At 43.7% G+C, this 21,368-nt stretch overlaps 1 protein-coding gene across 8 annotated transcripts in view; it reads right to left on the bottom strand.

The window, feature by feature from the left end:
• Positions 1–19,159, bottom strand: part of LOC118504437 (octopamine receptor beta-2R) — a 93,600-nt gene extending 74,441 nt beyond the window's left edge. For 3 of the 8 annotated variants that reach the window (XM_036038890.1, XM_036038897.1, XM_036038896.1), the window contains exons 1-2: positions 18,835–19,018; positions 17,337–18,044 (exon numbers count right to left, since the gene is read on the bottom strand). The gene's annotated coding sequence lies outside the window, so the exon portion shown is untranslated. Of the gene's footprint in view, positions 1–518; positions 567–17,336; positions 18,045–18,820 lie in introns of all 8 variants that reach the window. The other 5 variants (XM_036038894.1, XM_036038893.1, XM_036038891.1 and 2 more) reach the window with 5 other exon arrangements.
• Positions 19,160–21,368: the final 2,209 nt, after the last annotated feature.

Below are 21,368 nucleotides of genomic sequence, written 5' to 3'. Positions count from 1 at the left end.
AGGGCGAGTGAAAGAAGGAAGGCGAGGAAGCGATTTTTATGATGTTATTTTGGTGCAAAATTGGTTCACGAAACTGGTTGATCTTTGTGTGGGGTTTATTTTGGTTAGGTCTCTCTCTCTGAAAAGCTGCCTCCATTTCCATCGGTATTGCAGTGGTCAAAAATGGCACTAGCTGCGTGTTGGTTCAGCTTGCTTCGCCGAACGATTCGTCCATGGTCACGAACGGAACGATACTTAAAATTTAATTACTTTCCTTCGCCAGTAACCTTCACTTGGCATTTGCTAGACGGTGGTTCTTAACCCCATGCGAACAAACCTCGTTGCCTGCCAACTCATACGACAAACAAGCAGTGCGCTTTAACTTTAAGCCTCAATCTCGTGTTGGTGCAAACTAATCCTCAAAAATATTACAATAATTTTTTGCAGCTTTTATTACTCTTTCCAGCGAAAAATAAAAATAAAAATATTTAACCAATTTTTATGACAACGATTCTGAGATTGCTCAGCAAAGTACTCACGAAGGCCTGATTACAGGTATTAACTCCGATCCAAACCCTGCAGCAGCCCTGTAATGAACACAAAAAAAACCCTCTATAATCGGAGTTCGAAAGGTACAGTCACTCCGGCGTACCGTAATGTCCTGAACCCTGGTAGCTTGCGGCACAAATTATTAATCCGCTTGGAAAACATATCATACCGTAATCCTTTGCACACCGGTGCACATCGGAACGGTCGGACAGCGACGGCAAAGGCTTAGCGAAAAGTACCCTCATAAACTGTGCTCAATTCGACCGCCGGCATTCCTTAAAGGTGTCTGATTTACGATGGCCCCTGTACGTACACATATGGCCGTACATGGGACAACGACAATAGCAAACGATTTTCGGAAAGTAGTTAAATGAACGTTATTAATGTTACATGTGGCTCATACGCAACAATTTGTAGCGCATTACTGTCATGCAGAATTTGTATCACTTCCCCGAGCTAGTGGAGTGAAAATTGCTCCAGTTAAGTGTGTCATACAATATGCATCGACGAAGGTAAATGAAACGTTACGAAATTTTCAGGAGTAAGTTTAAATTTGCCCTCTCTCATCCACCCTTCATTTTCTCATTCTAACGTACTACAGTTTTGACCTGATTTTCTGTTCTCCCAAATTCAAGCCTAGGTTTCGGCAGAAGCGAAAGTGAACTTCCCGATCGAAAAACTTTTTAACGAGACATTCAAAAACAAGCATATGCGTGCCTATGTACTTTTCAACGTATGTATGTGAGTGGCATGCTGCATGCGAGCGTTTCACAATGGTTCTCCAGCACCGCAGCACATAAGTGGCCTACTAAAATATGGTACAGCTTTTATCAGCATAACCACACCATTAGGAATGCCACCGTCCCTCTCCAGCCCATCATTACCATACACTGCCGAAGTGCCACTTCCCGGTTTTTGTGGCAAGTGTTTCCCTTACCATTGGTGCAAGTGCATCGTCCTGTCAAGAGCAACCAACAGCGGAGAGATCCATCGGTGGAGAGCATGTTGGAAAAAGTTTGATAAACGAAAGCTTTCTCCGTACAAGCACATGGCTCAGACGGTACCATGTTTGGTCCCGCACGCTCTGTGCACCCACATGGTTGTGTGTTGGCTTTGTAAGGTTGTGTGAAATAGAGCAGTTGCTCTCGTAGCAGCAAATAGCAAAGAAAGCTCCCAACACGGATACTGACACAATGCAGCCAAAAGTTCCGAGCGTCGCGGTGACAACAAACGAACGAATTAAAGTGTACGAAGAGCATCACATCCCCACAACCCTTGGCGAATGGAGCGATTTTGTTGACTTTCCACGACAATTACAGTGAAAAGTTTTTCGGATGCTTGGAAATTGCTTACTGAGAAGCGTGGAACGCATACTTCCGTCTAACTTTTAACGTACATCGCACTTCGCAATGGTTTGTTGTGCATCGGGAGCAAGAATCTTTGTAGAATACAATGAGCTTGTCAAATTAATCCCACGGGAGATTCGGCTAGTTTATTAAGACATACGCAAGAACACAGCGCACGAAAGCTTTTATCAAACTGCTGGCTGTTTATTAGGAAGACCTCTATCTTCGACATTTGTTGGGATGAAAGATACGAACTTCTTTATTGAACCAGTGCAACATAGTTTAATAAAAAAAAACTCATCCCCGATTGTTTGCTAGATATTAAATTTCGCAAAACTTGCTCCCAGCAAAAATCATTCGCCAGCTTTCTCACATAACCAATATTGAAGGAAAAGGACCAACTATTTACAAAACTTTCCTGTTTTTCAATTACTAAACATCCCGTGGATACGCTCATCGAAAAAAGATCACCCGACGTTTTTACCTCCATCAATAAAAATCATTTCACAAAGAATGTTCTGCAAACTTGAACGCAGCAATGGCGCTGGGACGAGCTTTTCTTCAAACAAAAAACCAAAGCAACGACAGCAAAAAGAAAAGCATCACCGTCTCGCACATCATTGTATGTGCTTTGCGCCTCATTCTGGAAAAATGAAAACTACTAAATGAAGCTGAAAACTTTCAACATTTCTACCAACCCATTTAGCTGCGAGCAAAAGATTACGTACAACGAAGTGTTGGAGCACGGGCGTGGAGTTTTGATTTTCTGTTTTCTGTACTTTGTAGAACTTGTGCAAAACGAACACAAAACACTTCGCACGCATTGTTTCCGGTGCTATCTTCGACAAGTGTACGTGGGGCAAAAAACGGCAAACACTTTTCTTTCCTTGTCGAAGGCGTTAAGGAAAAACGCGAACTTGAGCTGCATTTTCTGACAATAAAGAATAAAAAACGACAACAGCAAAAAATACTCGCTTCAATCAAGAGCTGTAGAAAGCGATAAAACCCGTGCACCAAAGAGCGAATAAGAATCACATCTTTACCTTACCTACCGCAGCAACACGAACCGCTCCCAATTAAGCAGCCTGCACCGAAAGAAGGTTAAGACGTCAGCAAGCGCTGTTCGGTGTCCGATCCGCACCCTAGCACACAGCTCTCAGCACAAAACAAGAATTGGAAGATAATATATAAGGTGCAAAGCAAAAGCGAGCACACACACACAAAAAAACTAATTAAAACTTTCTTAATACCAATAACAGCTCGAGCGTGGCCCTGGTAATATCGCTTCGTCGAGGATGCTTCAGGAAGCAAAAACACCTCTTCGAAACTAGGTTACGCTCAGTGATGGTCAATGGCTGTGTAGTTACTTGCAAGCTACCGTTGGTCAATAATTCGTTTAAATTCTTTCCACTGCCTATTTATACGCGAATTTATAATTATTCCTGACAGAAAGAGACTATTATCACGAAAAAAGGGAATGCTTTACCATCGCCGAAAGCCGATTAATGCTTCCTATTAAGAGCAAAACGGCAGCAAAAAGAAAAGGAACGGCAGGGGGCTACTAAGATTCTTTTTTTTTATTTCCAGACCCACCCGTGACCTAATGTTTCCGTTTTCACACGTTCCTCTCTCTGTGCGGTATTAAGCCGGCCAGCAACTTAATCGATAAGCGCGTACTAGCGCTCCGGGGTTATTGATTTTGGAATTAGAAACTTTGGTTCAAACGTAAACAGACATCCAGCGGAACAGGCGACCGACCCAGAGTTCGGAGCCTGTAAGGTACAGGTTGTATTCCAGCGCCCAAAACCACACACCACATTGTGGAGAAGGAGTCGACGAACGGCTTCCGCTTCACGTCAACGCGTCAACAGACACGTCGGCACTGGGGCAGACTTTTGCCAAAGTAAATATTGTTTCATCGTCGCCTCGATTGAAGCGATGCATCGGATCTATGTTACTGTGGATTGCGGTTCAGGAAACCTGCGAAATCTGAGGCATGTAACGGAGTGTGTGTGTGTGATGACGATTCCAAGAAGTTAGTAATAAAATAATGTTGGGAGTATTTCTTTTGATGACAAAAATACTACAATCATCGAATAGAATTCGTGAAATGATAAGAGACCTAATGGCTACTTCATGTGGCTTGTATCAAGAAATAATAAAATATTGAAACATTTTAGTTATAGTAAAACAGAAGTAAGCAGGAAACATAATTGATTGGCAGCATAAGGCCATTAAATCTATTTATAGTAATTTCCTCACACAAAGAATACAACTAACTATTATATGCAAGTCACTTCCGGTACTTCCGGTCTCCAAACATCTCGATCTTTAACCATTCAACGTAAACTAATTATCCACATCCCATTATGCGTTACATCCGCAACACCTAGAGTACCCCTACACAACACGCGGTAATCGTCCATATCGAAAAAAGGAAGTTTTTCCGAATAACTTCGTTCCCCTGCTTCGAAAGCGCTGAATGACCGCTAATGAAAGCAAAAACGGAAGCCCTAGCCTTAACTGGCTAAAGCCTTATCATCTTCATCATCCAGTTGCTTATGCCAACACCCGGGGATCAGACCTTATGCTTTCCACGGGAGGCATAGATTGAAACGACAAGACGGCGAACAAAGACATCCCGAAACTTTCTCAATAAATGTCTGATCATTTCGTCCACACCCGGACACAATCGTACAAGGCCGGAAAAGGTTGACCTCCACCCGCCCAAAGTCAAAGGTAAAACTTTTCTCATCATACCAATTCCTCACTTGACGCGAGAGAAAATGGTAGAATTTTGGCCCCATTTTCTCACACCGTTTGCATCACATTTGGACAGTCGCGCCTTGCGCGATACCGACCGTTGGCTAGTGTGTCAGAGCAAATGATATGGATTTTTTTATAATCCTCTAAAGAATTGCTAGACCGTATAACTGAATAACTAGCAAAATATGTATCCACCAAGTGTGAATTTTGTATCTACAGTGTAGAGATGGTAGAACTTCCCTTTCCCCACCGTACAACAACTCGTGCTGGATCGTACATGACATTTCATCTGCGGATTACTGGGACGATATGCAATCCACCACATGACAGTACTGACAGAAACAGTGCACTGTAATTGTATGAGTGTCACTCATGAGGGCAGCGTCACCAGTACTCATTTACTAGTCCGATCCTGCTCTGGACGTGAAATAACTTCCCCTGGACACATGGACACTTACATCCACTGTAAAGTTGAATTGTAAAATGGTTGCTCAGGCATAGATAAGCTAGCTGCACTGACTGCATCATGAGAAGAGACAAAACCAATCTGTTACAGTGAAACACAGCAATAATGCACCACTTAATAATGTGTAATTGGATTTTTCTAATGAATTAGAGGAGTTACACAAGTAATCTATTCCGATAGAGACAGATTCTTAATAATTTTGTACAAAAAATATCAATGAAAACGATAAATACGATAAATGTATATTGATTACAGATTATTTGTACAAACTTTATCAATCATTCTTCATACATTTTGGTCTGATACAATCGGCTAACCAAAACTCAAATCAAAATAAAAAGAAAACCAATCATTCCAGCCTCCGCCTTAATTGAAGTATTTAATTTGAAGATACAATCTTGCGACATTCCTGCAGACATGCTCGGACAATTTAAACATTTCTTTGCTAAGCAAAGAAACGTTTCAAAGCATGTAGCAGCCACTGTTCCGCACACCAACAACAGTAAAAGCAAACGAGCTTTTTCCCCAGCCAACTATTGCTCAGACTTGTGCTGAAAATATTCCAGCTCCCGTATTTCCGACAGGAAAGACGAAACGAACGAAGCATCGGCCCGATTCTATCCAAACAGTGCTCCCCGTAGTCCTTCAGCTGGCTCCAGTGGGGTGGTCGGCTCGGTCCGGAGATGGCGGAATAAATGTCAGCAAAATTTACAGCCTGCCCCACCATTTTCAACAAGTTTGCGAATCTCGTCTCTCCATTCTGGTTCGAGCGGGCGGTCGTTATCTTTCGATGCCCAGTGGCATATTTCAGCGTTTCAGCAGCGTGGCGTAGCTTCTGAACGGGACGGAGTAAAGGAATGCCCGTCTCAATGATATTACTTGCTGCCGTATTGCCGTCACTACCGCCCCTGGTATTACCCGCTTTCCACCCGAGCTAGGTCAATGCTCACATCAGCCAGCGGTCAGGAAGAGGTTGTCAGCAAGCGAAGCGAAGGATATCCTTTCACTCCCCCCAACGGTCCATAAGAACACCATAGTAGTAGTGGTTGAGCATTTGTGCTCCCACCTTTTTGGGAAAACTGAAAACTACCGGTGCCTGAGTGTGCTGCTGTATGTGATTCATTTTCCCGTCACTCTTCCTTCACCGTTTTGTGCTTCTTTTTATTCTTTTCGTTTTTTTTTGCTGCGTGAAACAGACATCCTTAAAAGCGCATTACGGGTGCAAAAGGTAGCGCCGAAGTTGGTTGGTTTTGCTGCGAGCGAAAATAGAAGCGAAAACTTTCCAGCTCACGGTCACGGAAAAGCTTCTTACTTAATTTGATCACATTTCGCTGGGTTGGCCACTCTTCGGTTGTGTCATTATTTCCCATCCGCCAGCTACTAACCGAAGCCGGACGGTGCAGCGGAACGTGCAAAATTCTAATCGTCTGCCAATGGAAATATTCTCAAAGGAAAGGGGAACCTTTACTGGGTTTGCGAGACTTTGAGCCTGACCGCATTCTTTGAAGGTTGTCACGGCAAAACATTCATGCGTCCTCTCATTCAGCGGGGGTTAAGTATTTTATGTCGTCTACTACATAAAATTGCATCTTTTCTACTGTGAATCGTTTTATTTTATATAGGAAAATACGAGAAAATGGTTGCACTTTCACCCGAACCTCCATAAACAATTTCCAATTTTCCACTCCCACAGTACAAGTGTAGTGCCACGTGTTTTTACACGCAAATCAGTGAGACGCGCGCGAAAAATACCACAAAAGGATACCGCCATTTTCATTAAATTACCATGATTAACGCACAATGCAGCACTTTTACTGCATTACCCCATTTTCCTTTGTCTCTTGTTTTTTCGTGTTCCCCCTTTTTTTCGTGTGCCCCAGTATGGTGAATTGTTTCAAAGTTTGTTTTTCAGTTATGCAGCTGCTAGAGTGCCGCCACAACTAGCGCTAAATGTGTGTTTTGTTTTATAGCGAGCGCGTGTTTTTTGCTCAAATATAAACACACTCTCTCACACCCAAACCAAACCAATTACTGCACCCGAACGGGTCGGTTGGCAGGGAGGGTTTTTGAGTTCGTCGCCAAACACGGGCATGTGGCAGCCCGCCTTTTCATTGTTCCGACGCGATTATTGTGCAATTTTAATTTATAGCTTAGCGCGTTAAAAAGCAAGGCGGTTCACAATCGTTCTTTTGATATTGTGTTTTCCTTTATTGCTTTACAATGGTTTGGTGAACACGGTTAAACACTGGCTGAATGGTGTCTGGGAAAGAAATAAAATTTATTTGATTAATTTTCGGTTTTCAGGATGTAATTAAAAGTACACTGCAAGAAATATTGCATCGAGTGTGTTTTTTTAATTGTTTACCATTTGGGAGTTACTAAAATAAAGCATGCATTTAAAAATAGGTTTAAACCATTGAATGATGTATGTATATAGAACCAAATAGTTCAAATTATGGATTTTCCTTAGCCATCTCGAGAGGTCTCAGTCTGTCATGTCTGGTAGTAGACTGTATTTTATTCATAGCTGAGTGGTCATTCCTGCGTACGGAGAGATGATTCTGGCAGTCCTGCAGTATAATAAACTGCTCCTCTAACACCCAAAAGCAAGATAATATGCTAAAAGAGGGGTTTTCCGATCATACTAGAGTCTGAGGAATCTTCTCCACTCAAGATACTTGTCGTGACACACCAGGCTGGCACTGAATAGAACATTTAAAGAGACCTATGAAACAGTTTCGAAATAAGGATTAATAGAGAGATTTTTGCCCGTGGATATGTGGTAGAACAATCGAAGTGAGTGAGCTCACGAATAAGACTGCGCAGCAAATGACACTCGCCTCTTGTTGGTCTGATCATGTCATGAGAATGACACCGCACCAAACGGTATCCTTACGACTGAATTGTAGTGTGCTGATGATGAGCTAATTCCAAAAAGGCCGAAACATTGTTTTGGCACATAACGGTACCAGACAGAGAGCGAAATCGAGGACTTCTGCCGGAGGACAGGTGCCCGATAAGTAAGTAATTATAATTATTTTCAGTACATATTACAACGTTTAAAAACTTAAAGCATTTTACCTATTTTCCACCACCTTTTACATGTCACTCTCACTCTGGTGTCATTCTCAACGTTTTCTCCTTCGCTGCACCATTCGCCATAACCGAATAAGTCACAAAACATCGTTACCACGCTTGACAGTAATCAAGCACATCAACAAAACCCCCGTCCCATTGACCGAAAGCAATGCCGTATGCAAATTCGTGGCCTTCAAACACCCTTTGTCGCCTCTCCCGTCCTGGCCCTGCTTGGCGATGCAGACACATTTATTTATTCGAATTTATTATCAAATTATCGCACACTTTTGCTGATGGAATTTATTGAATTAAGGCGAATCATAATGGCAGCGGTACTGGTGGGACACTAATGCCCTGGTGTTGGGCACTTTGCTGCCAACGTTTGGCAGCGTACACGAGGACCATTTTCAGCCGTGTGCTCGTCGGGAACTGGGACCACGGAAACGGGAAAGTGCTGGAAAACAGGAAACGAACCACTGTTACCTTTTTCGCTTACACAAGCAATGCCAAAAAAATAACTGAGGTAGAAACACTGATTTCTCCACGCTACCACAGCAGAAAAAAACAACAAACCCAAACGTAAGACCTTTGCCGACCTGGCTGGAACGACTCGACGGAGCGTTGGTTGAAAGAATGTTCAATTTAAAATTTATGAAATCCCCAGTTGCCAAAGCATCCTTTATTTTACTTTTTTTTATTCCCACCATGTACCCCCCTACCGCCTGCAAAACGGGTCGCCCGCCGGCAATGCATTTAAAGGCGCTAGTACCAGTGGAACAATTTATGAAACGGTGAATCGCTGCCATCAGCGTTTAAGCTAAATCGTGCACGTGGCACGCGTCGGACGAGGTTTCCCCGAGGGAGCGGATATTTCCGTTCAGGAAGCCCACCGACCGCTAAACAAACGCCGAGAAGGAGAACCAGACCAAAAGAAACCCAAAGCCGAGCAAACGCTCCGAATGCTGAATGTTTGATAAGTTTAATGATACATTTCGCATCCATAACATGCTGTCAGAGAACGTGCGCTTGACAGCGAAATGGACTTTACATGAAATCGGTACTTATCGGGATTGGGCACCTTCGATAAGGATGTCAATTGTCACGGACAAGCTTGCAAATCCATTCGATAAAACCATCCACCACGCTTCTTCTTGAAATTGACCGTGCACGAGCTGTTATTCTTATTGCCACCTGCTACTTGATTCGGCACGACATTGCTTTGGGCTATTCGTTGGCTTAAACGGGAGCGAGAACGTGTTTATGAATCAAAATGACTTTGGACAAGAATATGACGGTGCGATAATGGGTGATTTTTATGCTCAGAAAAAATAGAAGCGCCAGATTTTGATATATTGCCATTGCATGACAAATGAACCAAGAAGGACATAAGAATTCACAACATTGACGATAGGCTTTGGTTTTTATCGTATAAAGTACACCAATAATAGAAATATGCTCCTTATACCCGCCATTACCATTTAAAATATATTCTTTATGTTATTCGCTTTTCACGAAATTTCGCATTTCATCGATAAACCATTTAAAACCAAACATGCAAATAAACGACTTGATCAATACGGTTCCCACCATTATCGGAACATTTCTTTTCCATACGATTAACTTTCTCATCCAACGAAACGGTTCATCGTGGAATCCTTTCTTAGGGCGGGTAAATTCATCCGAAACCGATTCCGTTTACTGACTCCAGTTGAGTTCGATTTATAAATCGGAAGTTTTCCCTCTGCTCCACTGTCGATACTCACCCGGCAGCCGTGCTCAAGCAACCATGAAGCACGAAACCAATAAGCAAGAAATAAAATGCAAGCGCATCACACACTCACCAAAATTTCCCCACTCGATACTCGTTCCAATCAATCGAATATGCTAATGTTCCACTGTGGCTGAGAACTCGAGGCTACCCACTCGATCACAGCCCATTTTTTTTGTTCTTCTTTGTGTCTGGCACCCAATGTAAATCATTCAGCGGCATTTAACCGTTGACGAAAGTCATTTTTCTTCCCAGACTGAATGAAGTAATCAAGCCAAAGGATCAAACGTCGAACGGATGAATGGTTGGGCTGTGCCATAATCCACCTTTCTCGTTTGAGAATCCTTCATCATCGTGTACCATTCTCACCCTATCAATTGGAACTAAGCAAGCAAGAGTTGCCCCAACTTTCCTTACGGCCGTTCATCCCAAAGCCTCGAGTCCCCATTCACTGTAAGACTTCACACCAAAGCGAACGTGCCAGAGAAGCATTCTTTAGAGACATATCTCGATTCTTTTTTACGCTTTTTTTTATTTCTCTCGCATTCTGCTCGCTCTACTAACTCATACCAATGTGTCCCGGCCCTGACACGGAGGTAATGGATTGAAAATTAATTTCAACAATAGACTCTCCCTTTACGGTTCATTCGATTGAGGTTCACATCACAAAATAGGGGACATTCGTAAGCGATGAAGTATTCGATCGATCGATACCGAATGGGAATTGCTACCGGTTTAATGAATGCAAATATGTATCGAGCTGCAGATCAAACCGTTACCGGCCAGATGCTTTATTATGTGGTAATATATTCAAGTGCTTGACTCTCCCAACTTAAAATATTCCATTTGCGCACCGCGTCGTTTGTCGATTAGAATTGGAAAGTTGCATACTTAGCAGTAATTAATTATGCTGAGAGTCATTTGAATAACACTTTAAAGAGGCAGCGTGGTATAGATAGCTTAAAACTCTACGAACATGCAAGATTAGTGCAGAAGACAAGCTGCTTCCTTGTGAAATAGTATAACAGAATCATTAACAAACTCACACATCCAGTAACATTGCTCCACTCAAAAAAAGGATGAAGTACATTAAGAGTTTTAGGACTCTGTCTAAGGATTATTTTTAGGTATAAAAGTGTCCTGGAAATAATACGTTTTACAGATTATCCATGCCAATCCACGGTTAGCCTGTCCCCTTGAATGACTGAACACTTTGAGCCTATGGTACAAGTCATTGATACAGGTCTCGGGTCGTCCTCTCCTGAACCAATATCTGGAGATTCCTGAATACCACATAAACGTCATCATTCCTCCTCAATAAAGGCCCTCACACAACGCCTTGTGACCATCTTAAAGAAATGAACTAAGTTTCTGGATGCCATGCTCTTAACATGATCACCCATACGATGCTTAATCAAACCCAACCATTGGTAGCATTAATTTAAGTTCAGTTTTCAATCAACAATATATTTAATATATATTCTGCCATACAACATTGCTAGCCGCTAGCACTTGTTTATTGATTTTTAGTGCGCCATCAATAATTTATCCAATCTTCTAATCAAATATTGATTTGAATGTTACTATACATAAAATTACAAATAACAATTCTTACGCACATTCAACAGCAATACGCGTTGTGCCTTACCAACCTCAACTTAAATTTTCTATTCCAAATAATCATCGCAAATAGTCCGCTTCACAGCGTCCTCGATTAAGCAAAATGATTATGATTTCATTTCCACACAACTAGACTCTCGCTCATCGGCTTTTGCATAGCTTTAGCCCAGTACCCAACCAGAATTTCAATTCCAAGTGCGGTGCGATAAAAGTTTTTCATAACCCATCATAGCTTTATGCTCATTTCGTAACAGAACACAGCCACACACACACGCTAGTGTGGAATCAAGGTTCTGCTCTAGTTTTTTCCGGAACAAAACAAAAACACAGCAAAGCCCAAAAATACCGAATCTGGTCGATTTATAAGCAACCGTGCGGCATTCCATTTTTCGACTCTGTGACCTCGAAAAAGTTCTGCACAACCTGGTACCGTTTCTGTCCGGATAAAAATAGTCGGCCCATCGATCGTGTACACTGTGGTGTGCATTCTGCAGCGTGCCTTACGCTGGATTCGTTCCGAACCACCACACGGACGGAGCGGAACTGGAGGCTCATGGGAATTTATGCTGGTTTTATGTACACTTGAAAGATTAAATAAAAACATCCGTTTTCTAACGACCTGACCTGGATTGCGATAGAGCCAAGACCCAGGGAAGCTGTGCCACTTTTTACGGCAGGACGTGCTCTCTTCTGCACGGCAAAGGATTAGTGAAACACCCTTCAACGACGGTACTGCAAGCTCTATCCAGCTAGATTACGGCATTGGGTACTGTTTCAATGCCAGTCAAACTACGAATCGATTGGTACAAACTGCACCGAGCATATTGGTTTTGGCAGCAAGCCAACACTATCCAACCCGAACCACTTGGACCGGTGTATCGCACGAAGATTGTACACATCAAGCGATCATTTATTTACATCCGGAAAGATTCTCCCACGGTCCGGTAGACCGGCACCGTCACACCGGAACCATTACAACGTACGTGTTGTCCTGCGTGTCTAGTCGCTCTATAATTTACACCTTGCGCTTGGGACAACACATGCGACCGGAGCAAAAATCAAGCAAACCAAACTTGAGTGCCCGACCGGCAAAACGGTGTCCAGGGAATGGAATGTCGGTGTCTTCGACAGATCACTCGTAGCTAATTAGCCGTAAACCAATTAAAACTAATTAGTACAGCAACCGTGCGGCCATGGCGTGGGTGGTCACACTCGGGTCCTTCGTCCTCATCCTTAGGATCTGCTTCTAGTTCTAGTCCTCTTCATCCCTTCAGTTTTTTCTACTCGTTTTTGCTGAGCATGAACCTGTCAAACGACTCCATCTATCGCATCACACGACCAGCTACAATTTTGGCACATCACGGCAAGAAACGGGGTAGCCAAAGTTCGTCCATTTCAACCCTAACCGTCAGCTGGTTGGAAATGAGTTTTTTAACTCACGCCCTACCGCAATATTCCCCATTGAATCCACTGCTCCACGGTGTTCTAAATGTAACGGTTTCTTTGACGGGTTTTTCTTCCTCGCACCTACGTATCTACGCCCACGGGCAAACCTTTGTAGTCTTCTTGCGAGCTGCAAACGGAAAAACCCCTTTTTCTGGAACCATCTGTGATCCTGGGCAAGAAACTACGGCGACAACAGTGATTAGCACTGGGATCCGAGGCACTTATCCCACGCGTCCCAAGGTGCACCCGTAATGGATAATGCTTCTTTGTTGTAGCGTATCCAAGCTCAGTCCCTTGGATGGCTTCAACAGAACGTTCTTCGGTGCTGTTGCAACACGGTAACCAATCCCGGGGCAGAATAGAGTGCTGAAAGCGCCCTAGCTTAGCTACCATAATAGCCGGTAGCATTTTCTTGGTTTCCCATTATTAATTGTTTTAATCATGATCCTACCTGCCAACGACAAGCATGTATGGCGGTGTCTTCAAGTGTTCACGGTCCCTAGAATAGACCCTTACTGGCTTTTTTTCTGAGTTCGTTTTAGTTTCTGCTTCTCCCAAGAGAGATGTCCTTTCATACTATCTCTCGCAAAAGAGGAATAGTTCGTAGGAGTCTTGCCGTTCTAAGGCCGACCGCATTCGCCCCCTTTTTTATTACCGTTATTATTCACATCTTTTCATCCGATACACGACACCGTACTCAGTGTAATGAGTGTTTTTTGTTGTGGAAGCTCAATAAAATATTGATCCTCTCCCCGAGTGCACCCTTTGGAGGGTCCTAAAAGATATTAAATTCTTAAGTAATACCACACCGTCAACATCAGTGTCTCTTATCACCCACGTACAGTCCGCCAGGCGTTATACGTATTTTGCCTCGAGAGCAAGAGAAATGAAACGGATATCCTAAATACCACACCTGGTTGCCGATGAGATCTTTCATCGGTGGCCTGAATAGAACACGGCTGTCATTCGATGATCCGCCCTTCCGGACTGGGCTCTCCTTAACTACTACTCTCCGTACCAATGTATCAAATATTTTACTGTCGGTTTAACACTTGAACCTGGTATACTGGTTTCCTTCATTGACATTGGTTCATATACTGCTGCCCCAGTGCACCACACGGAACGCCTCGATGGCGTAAAGCCATCATCAAGGATTATCCGGCACTAGCAGACCGGAAAATTGGATATGATCGGGTGCCAGTAACCGACCGAACATCCAACCGGGGCCAAAAGAAAGCACGAGCCAGCAAAACCAGCAAAAGAATCGATCTGACTCATGGCGAGAGGATCCTGCCAGCGACAGAAAAGAACAAATCTCATCTTACCGACATGGAACCGTTCGTTGGAAAGGATATATGTTACACTCGATCGGGAACCGTACCGGTACACGTTCCTTGCCCCTTTTTAGCGTGTGTTCCTCCAGCTCTTTTATGGGGTATAGTTTTCCTGTCATACTGCTTTTCTCATCATTCTGCACGTTCGCCGCTCAGCAAGACGTCGAACACATGAATAGGCGTAATTTGAATAAATGGAAAATCTGTTTTCACCCACAATTCAATTGAGCGACTGCCAAATCCGCCCCATCTCGCCAAACCAGCCTTGTCCTATCCTCATGCACTAAATGGCTGTCCATCTTTCCGTATGCCTTGTACGATTCGTTTACGTGTTTATGTCGATAAAGTGCAGAACTAGGCCGTCGGGGAGGTAAAAAGTGCAAGAACATCATCCAATGCGAGAGTTGTACGAGCAGATTCAAGCAGAAGCGGAAACATGAGACAAGAGTTACGATTCTTCGCAAAAACTGGGACAGAGCAGATAGTAGGACGAGAGAAAAAACGTTCCCGGGCGGCCGAACCAGATACATGGACGCCTATATTCCTATTTCATTCATTTTGCTAAAGCCGTGCATAGAAAATCGTTCTTCATCCTCATGCTCCACACGGCAGGAACAAAAAACAGGACGAAGAACCGACGAAAGATCACGAGCAGACTAGTGAATGAACAAATGGAAATTGTGTTACGTCTTCGTCCATGTTCGGCGATGATGCTGGCCCACGCCAATGTTGGCCTCGTCACGACGACCGGTCGCACGGAGGAAATTATTTCACCAAACCAACACAAGCACGGAGATTCGGAAAATCAACATAATATTGTGGAGACCGTGTATTTCCCCCATGGCTTTCTTCGGCGCAGGCAGGGACGAGGCGCTAGGCGTTCTTCAAACCAACACGGTGGTTAGAGTGAGGAAAAGTCATTATTGTTGTGTCAATATTAGCAGTGCTTTAACTAATTTGTTGCTTGACGCTTCGTACGTGCGTGAGACACGCTGGAGGCTCCACGCCTTCGGTCAGGAACGTTCGAATGATGGCAATTTCTTTTCGTAACGACCCATTGATCATGTAGCATTATTGTTTAGACATTAGTCAGTGACCCGATTGATCCCACGGATTTTATGGATGTTCAAGGTTTGTTTTGAATATTGCTTCCAATCAAATGTGCATTAAACTAAGCTCGTAATGTGAAATTGGTAGGTCGAATAGCGATTCTAAGCATGTGAATGCGTTTTGTTGCACAAATAAATCTAGGCAATTTTACGATGCTCAACTATTTCAAAACTTTTAAAAGAAGAATAAAAAGTAGCTAAAACCTAATTTATATATTTTTAATAAAATATTAAATACAAAGTATACGGACAAGTACACAAAGCACATACGGACTTCCTTCAAAGGAACTCACCATAAAATCTTCGTACTTCTTCAAGGACGAGTTGACATATTTTATCTCCATTTTACCTCCATCTTTCCCTAAGAAAGACACCGCCACCGTAAAGTCAACCCTGCACCAAAATAATGTTTCCGGAAGAGCTTTCGCAGAGAACAATGGGATGCGGAAAAGCTTCATCTGCAGTATAAATTTTCTCGGAAGGAAAATTCAACTAGACGTCTAACATTCCACTGCAAAGCTATTTCGGTAAAATTTCAAGTATGAATTCAAGTGAAGGTTTCCTTGCGAAGCTTCTGGGAAAAAGTGGTAAATACCTGGCATATGAATCGAGAGCACGGAAAAAAATATCTCAAAATGCTGTGAAACGCAATGGTTTTTGTCTAATCACGACCGGAAGTCATTTTTATATGATTTGCTGCAGTGCTTCTGAGAAATTTGGAACACTTTGTGCGACCTGCTATAAATACCATATTTTTGGGTGTATTACTCTAGCCTTTTATAACACAGCTTTTGGCGGGAAATTGGAGATCCCAACAACAAAAAATTCATTGGTTTGAAAATGAATAGAAAACAATTATAATCAATTCTTTAATTTGTGTAAAAAATACAATGATAGCTACTAGCAAAAACTTCCCTCTATCTTTTAATCTAATTTTATACATTGTTAAATACTTCTCCCCAGACAGAAATAAACCCAAAAGCAAAACAAATTTACGCTTCGGTCCAACATAAACCCGCTCGTGTCCAACAGGTTTCATGGCTGCTGTACGTGATGTAAAATCCATTCATTTTCATTCGTTTCCCATAGCCCGCCAGACGAAACACTTGTTGGATTCTCATGGGCATTTCGAACCACTAGCATCGTTTCCGATGTCGTTCCCGTTGCGCATTCGAAGGATGCATCATTAATTTTAATACTGCGCGCTCGTTCCCATCGCACTGCTTGTCACAGCTGCGTTCTCCCATTTGATGCCGAAAGCCGAATCGAACCTATAATGTTCCATCGGTTTTCCGTTCCATTCGATGGCCATCGGTGGATATCCCTAACCAACTCACTTATTGACATCTGTTTCGTTATAAATTCAAAATCCTTTAGTCATAAAAAAAACTATCGAGAGCTTTAGACAGCGAATCTGCTCCTCCTCAGTAGTGGATTTACCCGAAAACCCCCCCACCTAACGCAATATGAATGCAACGCCTTACAGCTTCTCAAAAATAACGTTATCAATAGTGAACTGTCAGGTGGCGTTTCGCGTGAAATATTCGTTTGGCGCGTGACCCGTCCAGACGTTCGACCTCCCACTAGTCACCTAATCGCTTTCGGCAGAAAAATAAATTGAACACAAAAGTACAATAAAAATGTGCCGCTCGCCAGCTCGATGCCCAAGCAGTAGTAGCCCAAGATCCCATTACGCAGAACTACAACCCGGGGAACTCTTTCAATCATCCCGAACACCGTGAGGGGAGGGCTATTAATGCTAGAAGATAATGGTCATAGATAATGCTCTTATGCGAAGGACGTGCGTACGGGCCGTTAAAGATCAACGCAGAACAAAAAGGTCAAACGACTGACGACACTGAAATGGATACTAACGGTTCTAGTTTGAAGTGTTTGAAGTCGTCCGCTGGCGGGTTGCAGTCCCGTGGGGTGTCACGAACGTTTGAACAGCACTCTCTCCCCCGTTGGGTGTTCGGCCTCTGCTCACCTGCTACTGCAAACGGCCCATTCGTCCGTTTGTCGATACGCTCGTCGCGAAATACGCAACGATGAAAAAAAAGCACACTCACCAACAAACGGTGTTCCGTTTCTGTGGGGTTTATTTTTTATACACTTCACCGAAAATAACTAACTGCCGCACGCTCCAAAAATGCCAATTTACCATTCCTTCACAGGCGGCACAGTTTAACTAAAAAGCACGCCCCGTGCTCACACCCACCACCGAGCACACACTCATAACTATACACACTCGCGAAAACCATTCGGGTTCAAACAATCGATCACGCGAACGGTTTGTTAACAATGGCCGCACAGATGAGAAGGGAAGGTGCTGCAACGGATGACCACCGACACTAAGCTTGCCGTGCTGGTTTCGCACGACCAATGCTTTCTACCACAATTTCACCATCACATTCACTCTGCACATATGTTGTGCTGGTTTGCTGGTGCCTTCTTCAGATTGTTGTCTAACACTTGGACGTCTGAAGGACACTGGCGCCGCGGTGGCCACACGGCTGACATTTTCCGGCCGTTTCTGTACACTTTTGCACGTTATTTTTACTCACATATCTGTATATTTGAAAACTGGGGGAGGAAAATAAAAATAAATTACCATCTCAACTTTCGAAAGCACTGGAGCAAAGGATAAACGCACTCGACCATTTTCGCTGTAGTGGGCAGCATTAATTTTTAGAAACGAACTCTTATGCATGCTTCATAACAGCAAGTGTAGTTTCACTAACGTATAATTAAAAAGACAAATAAGTCTTGCAAGGCACAAATTCACACAATTATTAAGAAAAAAGCAACAAACAAATTAAGAAAAAAAAAAAAGTCAAACCATATGACTGCTTATCACAAGATGTGTAACACCGAAAAAAAATCTTGCAGCACCTTAGCAGTAAGGCAATTCCCTTCTACCAGCTACTTTTATCTTCATTCTTCCAAAAACAAGGGAAATCTTAACCTAACGGACGGTGTCACCCTAATGCGGCTACGATTCTTTAACCCTTTTTATTGCGCTACGGCCTTGGGCTTTTGGTGCTATTCCCTCAGCAGCTCAACCATCGTCAGTATCACGCTCCGCCTTCTGTCTGTCCTTTAGAATCTTACACTTCACCTCCATGAGTGCGTATGTTCCTTCTTTGCATTAAACGGGAAACAGTTTAATGTCGCCATTTGGCGCGTTTATCGCTGTGCAGATTCCTTCACTCGCATTCTACTAGTGTGACATTTGACGAACACTGCGCTCTAAACCGTGTGTGTTTGTTGTGTCTGGTTTACTAGCGAAACCTTTCTTTTATTCCACATCTTCCATTTAGGCAATGCTATCATCCTAGCTTTATCACACTTGCACATACACTCTCACACACACCTGCACACACACACGTTGTAAGGATCAAATAAGAACTCGGAAAGCTGGCAACACGGATGGCTGGTAGTGCTCTAAAGCTACACAACTGATAACTGACAGCAAGGGCGAACTCGAACCATAGAGCTGCTGTACGGGAGCTACGGAAAAACCCGTCCACGATCGGCGCGACAATCGGCGAGACTGAGAGCACTCACTCACTGCGCTTCGTTCATCCCCGTCGAAGGGAAAACCAAACAGAGCGAAGAAGTGTCACCGCTGGGGCGGAAAAGCAACGCTGGCAGCTCGAATCACGCAAACGAACCAGCTATTAGCGCGAGACTCGTCCACGCTGCGTCCACCTTCGATTGCAAACCACCCCGAGGGAGAATGTGATACTACGCCGACACCTCCACTCACATCATTAGGGCCTGACATTCTCTCGTGCGATAACGGTCACCCACTCTCTTTCTCACGGCGAAACAGCTGAGAACACGGGGGTTGAGAACTGCTCGAAATTATTTGCTCAGCCCGTTTCAACTGCTCGAATGCGAAAACCCGTGCACCGATGAACCAAAACAGAGATCACACTGCGTACAAAATGGTTACAGCTCTCTCTCTCTCGACTGCAAAACCAGACAGCTCAACACGATTTAGATTCTACCCTATACAATCTCGTCTTGGTTGTAGGTCCCAGCGCTGAAACAACTCTCACTGAATCCCATACTCTCTGTCGAGCTCGCACTGAGTGTTTGCTTCGTACCCGAATGGATTTACACTTTGGCCTCCACATGCAGTCTTCTTCCGTTCCAGAGCACACCGTACAGCGTCGAATGTGTACGCAGCGTGAGCCACCAGCCGCCTCCTTCGGGTATGAATGGCGTTCCTTCGTTTCTGGGACCGGGATTTTCTTTCTACCGGGGTCGAGCAAAGCCCGGGACTCGGGAATCGGCTAGAAAATCGAAGCGCGCATAGTTTACACACTGCACGGTGAGCTTCGACTGTGTTATTGTGTCTTTGGACGCAGTACAGATCAGGATTTCTTGTTGGCTTTATTGGCGTTCATTTTCGTTTTAATTTTCCAGAAAACGATAAAACTTTGTTTAAAAAAGTAATGATACAGAAACATTTTATTTTAATCAGTACATATTTACGATTGTCAACAGGATTATTTCACCTTTCTTCTACACTTCACCTAGCCACAACTATCGTTGGGATTCAAACCACACAAGTTTCGATTCTTCAAGATAACACAATCAACACACCTCGTTGGGTGACCGGAAACACGTTACGCGTAAGCTTTTGAGTCAATAAAATGCGCTGAATGATTTTCGCAGCTGTATCAAAAACAGTCAAGCGATAATTGGGTTACTTCCGTTCGGTGTGCACCAAGCGTAAAAACACCTCTAGTGTGTTGTGCCTTCATCGACCACCGATGGGGTAAGGTCAAGTGGTGAAAGGCGTAAGTATTCATTAGCACTACCCTGGCAAGTAAGGAAATTCGATTGTTCGATACACATCACGCCATGTCACGTAGGATGCAGCCCTTTTTCCTTTCCCGCCAAACTCACACACACACACACCCAAGGATGCCCACACACGACTAATGAGACTCCCTCACGTTTCGGGGGTAACAGAACTTCACGACTGCCCTGCTGGAGCTACCGTCTGCCATCGCCTCCTTAAACATGTGCTAATTCGGTTTCTTGTCAGCACTTTAGTGCCTGTCGGTGATCTGCTGGCACCGAACGCCAAACAAGTGGCAAAGTTCTCTCGTGCTTTGCTTGCTAACCCTTTCGGTGTAAGCATATGGTACAAGCAGGGGCAATAAAAACACTCTTCCTAGCTAGTAGGAAGCCATTCTGCTGATCCATGACTTTGAATATGCTGGGGTAAAAATATCATTGTCTGCGAGGTTTTTTTTTATCAGCTTGTCGAAACATTGGACAGTACTGGTAGGAGATGATGTATGAATTCTGAAAGGGAAAACATTCAACACGAAGCCCTGCAATCCAGATAAATGTAAGAAACTTGTAATGCAACTCATCAACGAAGGATGCACAACGAGTAACGTCATCGCTGGTTATGTCGTAGTTTCGTAGAGCGTGCTTTTTCGTACTTCCTTAAATTCTACAGCTGATAACTTTTCTATCCACCACCGTCCAAACTATCTCGGCGGTTCCAAACCGAAACCAGCATGTCCCAAAAATTACCACCAAGCACAACCGAACACACGAAGCAGCTGCGTTCGGAGAAAGTTAAATACTTCTAATTAATTACAATGCTCGCACCCGTGGTTCACATACGAGTTCCGGACAAGCAGAGCGACTGCACTCGGTTTCATCTAAACACTAGCTCCACGGAACGCTCGCAACACTCGGAAAATGGGAAAAGCTGGAAAAAGTGAAGCATGGGTTAGCCGAACCCCGGGCAAGCATTTGGTTGGGAGCGTGGGAAAAAAAGGCGTCGCTCCAGAATAACCCTACGGAACCGCAGTGAAGTTTGTCGAATCAACCCTCTCGGGGAACCACTAACTCGTACCGCAGGGAGGCGGAAGG

This window comes from Anopheles stephensi, chromosome 2, assembly GCF_013141755.1.
Source record: "Anopheles stephensi strain Indian chromosome 2, UCI_ANSTEP_V1.0, whole genome shotgun sequence".
Classification (NCBI taxonomy): Eukaryota; Metazoa; Arthropoda; class Insecta; order Diptera; family Culicidae; genus Anopheles; species Anopheles stephensi.
The sequence above is the reverse complement of the archived record's forward strand: the minus strand, read 5'-3'. Positions and strand labels throughout refer to the sequence as shown.